General features: G+C 40.6%; 1 long non-coding RNA gene across 1 annotated transcript; it reads left to right on the top strand.

Annotated features, from left to right (window-relative positions):
* Window positions 1-2,804: 2,804 nt before the first annotated feature.
* Window positions 2,805-8,042, top strand: LOC123334009. Its single transcript, XR_006551718.2, has 3 exons — window positions 2,805-3,150; window positions 3,918-4,054; window positions 6,682-8,042. It is a non-coding gene; the product is annotated as an uncharacterized LOC123334009 (long non-coding RNA).
* The last annotated feature ends 593 nt before the right edge of the window (window positions 8,043-8,635 follow it).

Raw genomic sequence — 8,635 nt, 5'->3', positions numbered from 1 at the left:
GAAACCTTCATAACCTCAATCGAATGAGGGGCCATCAGCCTCCCTGCTTTGTGCCAGCAGGTGTGCCACAGGAGCGGCGCACGCGGCAGGGGGCTGTATTTCAGGGCGCAGAAAGGGTGCAGCAGCAGGGTCAGCAAAGCCAATTTCAGCAACCTAATAATTTTCCCCTGCAGTTAACTCATAATTGTCTTCAGCTGTTTCCATGAAGCAACAGTTAGAACTGGACATGGAATAACAGACTGATTCCAAATTGGGAAAGGAGTGCAAAAGGGCTGTATGTTATCACCCTGCTTATTCAACTTCTATGCAGAGTACATCATGTGAAACGCTGGGCTGGATGAAGCACAAGCTGGAATCAAGATTGCTGGGAGAAATATCAATAACCTCAGATATGCAGATGACACCACCCTGATGGCAGAAAGCAAAGACCTGAAGAGCCTCTTGAGGAAAGTGAAAGAGGAGAGTGAAAATGCTGGCTTAAAACTCAACATTCAGAAAACTAAGATCATGGCATCTGGTCCCATCACTTCATAGCAAACAGATGGGAAAACAGTGGAAACAGCAACAGACTTTGTTTTCCTGGGCTCCAAAATCATAGCAGGTGGTGACTGCAGCCATGAAGTTAAAAGACTTGTGCTCCTTGGAAGAAAAGCTATGACAAACCTAGACAGCATGTTAAAAAGCAGAGACATTACTTTGCCGACAAAGGTCTGTCTAGTCAAAGTTATGGTTTTTCCAGTAGTCATGTATGGATGTGAGGGGTGGATCATAAAGAAGACTGAGCACCGAAGAATTTATATTTTTGAACTGTAGCATTGGAGAAGACTCTTGAGAGTCCCTTGGACTGCAAGGAGATCCAACCAGTCCATCCTAAAGGAGATCAGTCCTGAGCGTTCATTGGAAGGACTGATACTGAAGCTGAAACTCCAATACTTTGGCCACCTGATTCAAAGAGCTGACTCACTCAGACCCCGATATGAGAAAGATTGAAGGCAGGAGGAGAAGGTGACAACAGAGAACGAGATGGTTGGATGGCATCACTGACTCAATGGACATGAGTTTGGGTAAACTCCGTGAGTTGGTGATGGACAGGCAGGCCTGGAGTGCTGAGGTTCATGGGGTCACAAAGAGTCGGACATGACTGAGCGACTGAACTGAACTGAGTTGACAATTTATTTTATCCAATCTGTTAGCATTTTCGTCTGAAAATGCTAGGGCGTGACAAGGACCTATTTTCTCATAAGACTGTTGCCAGGGTGCCAAGTGCTTTAATTGATTCTTAAAATAGGTCTGCATCTCACAACTGAGAAGCTAATATTTTCCTGTTTCTATTTTGGGTCCAGTTTCAAGCTCTTGTTGGAGCAGCGTGGTGATACATGGTGAGTTTTGTACACCTTCCTCTCCCATGAAAACTCTCGTTTGCTAGGTTGGTGGAATTATGGGTTAATTGTTTTAAAAATCTTTTCAAAAGTGTTCTTTAATACCGACATAAAATTCTTTGAAACTTAAGCATGTTTTAAAAGGTTACAAACTCTTTTTCAGAGGTTAAAAACAATATTGTGGAGAATTTCCAGCATAGAGACATGGGAAAAACGAGTCAAAAAAAAATGCCAATTAGACAAACAATTTAAACCTATAAGGAGATGGCCAGAGAGCTAACTTTTGTGAATAATCAAGTATAAAAGTTATATCGATAGGACTCCTCTGGTGGTCCAGTGGTTGAGAATCCACCTGCCAACACAGGAGACACAGGTTCGATCCCTCATCCAGGAAGATCCCATATGCCATGGGCAGCTAAGCCTGTGGGCCACAACTACTGAGCCCACGTTCTAGAACCCGCCAGCTGCAACTACTGAAGCCTGAATGCCTATAGCCTGAGCCTTGCAACAAGAAAAGCCACTGCAATGGAAAGCCTGTGCACCGCAACTGGCGAGTAGCTGCCACTCACCACAACTAGAGAAAGCTCACGTACAGCAGCAAAGACCTGGCACGGCCAAAAAGAAGTTATGTAGATAAGTCTAACACATAATTAATTAAATACTGCATTTTTTTCATCCAGATGTTCTAGTGTCCTACAGATGAAGGCTCAAAAAAACCCCGCAAAAGACGGGGGCATTTCAAAGCCAATTGCTTTTGTCAACACAGTGTTGTACCTGAACAAAGCATTAATATCCCATCTTAGCTATCATCTCACCTGGTTTGTGCCCCATGTCTGCAGGGCTATGAGTGACTAGGGTTAATCTGATGAAATGATCTCTGTTAAGGTGATTGTGACTGGTAATGCCTCATGATTCTTCTAAGATATCCTGTTTCCCACCCCACCCCACCCCGCCATGGTGTTTCATGTTTGAATCTAAAGGAATTGTCAATATCAAATCCTTGGAAATTCACATAAGTAGAGGCTGTCTAAAGAGCAACTTGCATGTCATGGGCTGGGCAGCCCCTCCCCAGTTCCCCCCCACCTCAAGGAGTTCCTTTGCAAAATTAGTGATGAGGATTACTCTCAATGAGAGTCTATTGAGACTCTGATGGCTTTGGAGTCTGTGCTAGGCTGAAAAATAGCCCAGCCTGGGTAAAAGATACCCATATCCAATTCCTAGAACCCGTGAATGTTACTTTAAATGGCAAGAGACATGATTAGGTACCTTGATTAAGTTAAGGAGCTTTGTGTGTGTGCATACTCAGTTGTATCTGACTCTTTGTGACCTCATGGACTCTGTAGTCTGTCAGGCTCCTCTGTCCATGGGATTTTCCAGACAAGAATACTGGAGTGAAAAAAAAAGAAAGAAATACTTGAGTGGGTTGCCATTTCATTCTTTACAAAATGGTGTTGAACCTTCGTCTCCTGCATTGGCAGACAGATTCTTTACCAGCTGAGCCACTGGGGAAGCCCCAAGGAGCTTATCCTGGTGTATTCAGATAGGGCTTAAATGCAATCACTGGTATCCCTTTAAGAGCAAGGTAGAGGGAGTTTTGAGAGACACACAGGGAAGGTGACATGAAGATGAAGCAGGGAGAAATGTGGCCACCAGCTGAGGAACGCTGACAGCCCCCAGAAGCTGAAAAGCAAGGAATGGACTCCCCACTAGAGACTTGGGAAAGAGGGCAGCCTGCTGACACCTTGACCTCAAACTTTTGGTCTCCAGAACTGTGAGAGAACACATTTTTATTGTTTAAGCGACCAGGGTGGTGGTAATTTGGTACTGTAGCCCCAAGAGACAAATAGAGTCTATTGGTCTTGGGTTCTGGCTTCAACTGTTACTTCTGAGTGGTCTCAGACATAGTTTGTTCTGAATCTCTGTTTCTTCATTTATAAAAATGATAACATAGGTGTAAGGTGTCTAGTGCACAGTGTTTGTCACCCAGTAATACTTCCTGAAATGTTGGTTTTGTGGGGAAAAAAACAACTTGGTGGTTGAAGTTGCCATCAGTATATCCACAGAGTGAGGTTCTCTTCTCAGAGATACTCTGTAAGTATGTGTGTTGGTGGGTGGGAGGGGGAATGGGTACATAAGTGGGTGATGGGCTAAGGAAGGAGATGATAAAGGTGAAACAGAGAATTAGTAGGTAAGAAATAGGGTCTGAGGTCAGTGAAGGGATCATCAGGGTTTTGCACGATTATAGAGCAGATGGACAAAGGCCCTTAGAATTTAATGGGAAAATTCCCTGGTTCCTTCTTGAAAGGCTTAGCTTTTTATACCCACATCCGTATTTTAAACCTCATCACCGAAATCTAAGTACACTCTTCATTTGTAGCTTGTCATCTGAGGGAAAATTACAGAATGGGTCACAGCAGCGGGAAGATTATGGGTTGCATCTGATGAATGGCTATTTATATGTACTGAGCCGGCTCAGGGGTATTCTCCTGGTATAATTTCATAGTAGAGTTAACATCATCACATAAAATATGACAACAGGTTTTACACTGCCGATCTGAAATGAAATTGCAGCCTTCCATAATGAGCAAGTGAGGCTCAGAGGCAGAATGGATGGAGCTTCACCAATACCTGTCACCTGCAGTCACAGACCCTTTGAAACAGGACAAATGGCAGAGGTGAGTGGACAGGCCTGTTTCTCACGTGGCGCTCTGCAGCCCGCTTTGGGAAGAGCAGTTTCCTACCTCTACATTACAGAGACCACTCCCTCCATCCCATAGACATATTTCCTAAAGCACTGGGTGTAAATCATAATCACGTTTCTCCCATCGACTCACAGCATCATTTCAGACATGATGCACCTTTACTTGTATTGATCTTCCATTGGCAAGGACTCTGAGCTCTTCCTCACTGTGTGACCTCAGCTCGGCAGTTAATGATTTATGAAAGAAATCTAAATGCCCCAGAGGTGGTCCATACTTGAAGGAACTACCAGAGTAAATATTTCAGATGGACCCTTTTTGAAATTAAAATAATCGCAGCAGTGTTCATCTCTTTGGTCTGGTTGTGTGGGATTTTGTTTCCTCTAATTGTGAGAGGGGGTATTTGAATGTCGTCTGAGGAGCACACCTGTACTTTTCAAGCTTATTTTTCTTGGTGAATGATTCAGTATCACTCTATGTGAAATCAGAACTTATTCTGTTTACAACCTATACCTACTTGAATTTTCATGGCATAAACCCTGTTGCTTCCAGGAACTCTAACCTGGAATTTTGAACACATTTGACAGACAGATACATGTACTAGGGTATTCGGTAATGAGGTTATTACTCAGTTCTTTTACATCCATTTGTCTTATTCTCTTACAGCTAGTCAATACCACCCATTTTCCCCCACTGGTCATTTTAGACATGAAGAACGTTTATTGTTTTTGCTTAACATATTTGAATGTAAATGTTTATTCCCACCATTCCACCCTCTAATAAAAGGCCAGCTGGAACTACACACTGGGAGGGTTAAGCAACCACAGGATTAACTGAAACTCTGCCGCTATTGCTCTGGTCAAGATGGTGCTTAGACCCCGGCTGTTCCCAGTCACAACATCTGCTCAGTGGTTTCAAATTACTTGTGGACACCAACCATGATTGACAAGAGAAAATTTTAAATGTTCTAATCAAAGACCTCTTCTTACTCCTATTAATATCACAAGTTGTAGCCTTCTTTCCCCTTGCCCACTACAGGCCAGCAGATATAGAAAGTCCCAGAACAGGTGAAATTGATTAGAATGCAAGGTGATTTTGGAATGAAAACTAGATCATGGCAATTTCAGAAGTTACATGTTCATGTTATGCAGTTAAACTTCCCTTTCAAAAGGTTGAATTATTCTACTGTTAGAGATTATAGTACACAGTAGAAATTCCATAATTTTCTTTAATTTTAAAAGTTTTATAGAGTAAAATTCACATTTTGGTGTACACGTCAATGTATTTTTACACGTGTAAGTTCTTCTAACCAGCATTACACCCAGGAAATAGAACAATTTGAATATCTTAAAGAATTCTTCCTGTTACCTCTTTTTAGTAAGACCTTCTCCCCTCTCATAACCCCTAGAAACCTCTGATCTGTACTCTGTTCCAACACAGTTGCCTTTTCCAGAATGTCATAAAAATGGAATCATATAGTATGTTACCTTTTGATACTGAGACCTTTCTCTTAGCATACTGCATTTGAATTCATCTATGTTATTCATTTTTATTGCTGAGCAGTATTCCATTGTGTGGATAGATCAGTTTATCCATTCAACCACTGAAGCTAATTTGGTTGCTTCTAGTTTCTGAAGATTGTGAATAATTTTGTGTGACCATAACTTATTTAATTTTTATAAGCACACTAGAGAAAAAAACATCGCCCCCATTCTACAGATGTGGAAACCAAGGCACAAAGACACTGGGGCAGACCCTAAGATACCTATGATTTAATCTGTGATACACAGACATTTTTTTCATCTGTCAGATTGATTGCTGTTGTACTATAGTACAGAATAAAAGAGAAAATGGACATTTTTGGCCTTACAGGCACAGAATCAGATTAATCATAATTCTTTTTTTTTGAACCGTTCTCACTTTTGGTCCATGCGTAGCCTTCTTTATTTATATAAATGTATGCTGGTGTATATTTCTTGACCCATTTTCCTTGAATAACATAATTAAAACAGAAGTTCCATACAAACATGAAAAACTAAAATATCGGCAATAGTTTCCATCCACTTTCTACTCCTCTTGTATCTGGTTATTTTGCCACTTACACTTACTATCCTGTTTCCTGTGTATATCATTCCCTTGTTGTTTTTTACAATAACATGTAGTTTTATTATGTGTGTTGTGTGTGTGCTTAGTCGCTCAGTTGTGTCCGACTCTTTGCGACCCCATGGACTATAGCCCACCAGGCTCCTCTGTCCATGGGAATTCTCCAGGCTAGAATACTGGAGTGTGTTGCCATGCCCTCCTCCAGGGGGTCTTCCCAACCCAGGGATTGAACCCAGATCTCCCACATTGTGGGCAGATTCTTTACTGTCTGAGCCACCAGGGAAGCTCAAGAATACTGGGGTGGGTAGCCGATCCATTCTCCAGGGGAACTTACCCACCCAGGAATTGAACCAGGGTCTCCTGCATTGCAGGCCAATTCTTTACCAGCTGAGCTATCTATATGTTCCTAAAAGATGTTTTATGTTTTCATTTTTGTTTTAACTAATTTTTATAGAAAGGATATTATCCTGAATGCAATCTCATTATTTTCCCCCATTCAGCATTATATTGCTGAGGCATCTATAGTAGAATGTGAGTACCTTTGACCAAGAGCCTAGCTCCTATGCCTGTCATCCATCACTGAGATCCACCAAGACCATGCTTTCTGCTGCTCCCTGGGACAATTCTCAGTGACTACTTGTGTGAGGGACACCATGGTAGCCCCATTCCTGAGAGACACATGGCTCCTCTGACAGTTGACTTCGTGGGAGGACTCCTAGGTGACCTGGACAAATCTCCGAGACCTAACAGCAATTAGGTGATGACAATCCAATCTTCCTTTCTTCTTCCTTTTTCACTTGATGGGATTTGCATTATGGTCTGAGGGCTCTCCCAGCCTTCCCAGTCTTCCTTTCCATTTTCTCTCAAAAGCATTTCCCCTAAGAAACTCTTTCCACGTTGGAACTGACCTAGACATCTTCTCAGAGAACTCAGTCAAAAATAACATTCACACTGTTGCATATAATTGAAATGTATTGTTTTGACTATTCAATTATGAGTATAATATCCAGTGATGAGTGTAGATAAATACATTGTCATATATTCATGACTGCATGTACCCATTGTTTCTAGATTTTACCGTTATGAAGAAGATTGCTATTAACATCCCTGTATATGTTCAATAATTTGCCTTGGATATTTATCCAGAAATGAAATGATTGGATCATAGAGTAGATGTGAGACTAACATTTAAGGTAATGTTGAATTACTCTGTAAAGAGTTTGCATACATTTACAGTCCTATCAGCAAACTACAGAAGATCTTGTGGATTCATATCCTCCAATACTTAGTACAGTTGGGATTCTTAATTTTTGCCAATTAAATGTGTATAAAACATATCCCTTTGTGAACTTTATTAGCAAATCCCTCAGGCTGAACATCTTTTTGTTTATTTCCTCTTCTGTGTACTGCCTATTTATGTCTTTGCCATTTTTTTGCAGAGGGTGGGGAGGGGGAGAATGTTTATTCTTTTTCAACTGAATTGTAGAAATTCCTTATATGCTCCTGATATTAATTAATGTCTCATTACATACATTGAAAACTTCTCTTCCCAATCCATTTCTAGGTTGCCTTTCATGTTCTTTAAGGTGTCTGTTGATGAACAGAAGTTCTTAATTTTAATATAAAATGATATTATTTTAAAATTGTATGATTAGCATTTTGGTTAAAAATTTCTCCCTATCTCAAGATTAGAAAGATATTCACCTATATTTTTTCCTACATTGTGAATGCCTGATTATAATACTTCAAATGCTAAGTTACCACCTCCATGTTACATGTACACTCACACAGACCTGACAATATTTATATGAAAGAATTTTTAATTTACAAAGATTAAATAAAAACCAAGAATTATAAACAATATATTGATAATAACTGTCTCTGTGTTCTAAGGCCACGTGAGCAAAAATTTCCTTTGCCAGCCAACATCCCCTTATTTTTAAAAATTTAAAATACATTTATATATTTTTTAAAGGTTATTTTTCATTTATGGTTATTCAAAGATATTGGCTCTACTCCCTTTGTTGTACAATGCATCCTCGAGTCTACCTTATACCCAATAGTTTGTACCTCCCACTCCCCCAGTCTTGTATCGCCCCTCTGCCCCTCCCCACCAGCAACCACTAGTTCTGTGGTTCTCTGCTTCTCTTTGGTTGTATTCAGTAGTTATGTTTTCTAGATTCCATATATAAGTGATATCACACAGTATGTGTCTCTCTGTCTAACTTATTTCACTTAGCATAATACCTTCCAAGTCCATCCATGTTGTTGCAAATGGCAAACTTTCTTTTTAATGGCTGCATAGTATTCCATTGCAAGCACGCACACACATGTGCACGCACACACACGCACACCACATCTTCTTTATCCTACTGATGTATACTTGGGTTGCTTCTATATCTTGGCTATTGTAAATAAAGCTGCTATGAACATTTGGGTGCACATATTTTTTCA

The sequence above is a fragment of the Bubalus bubalis genome, chromosome 6, assembly GCF_019923935.1.
Source record: "Bubalus bubalis isolate 160015118507 breed Murrah chromosome 6, NDDB_SH_1, whole genome shotgun sequence".
Lineage (NCBI taxonomy): Eukaryota > Metazoa > Chordata > Mammalia > Artiodactyla > Bovidae > Bubalus > Bubalus bubalis.
This window is presented reverse-complemented; position numbering and strand designations above follow the sequence as displayed.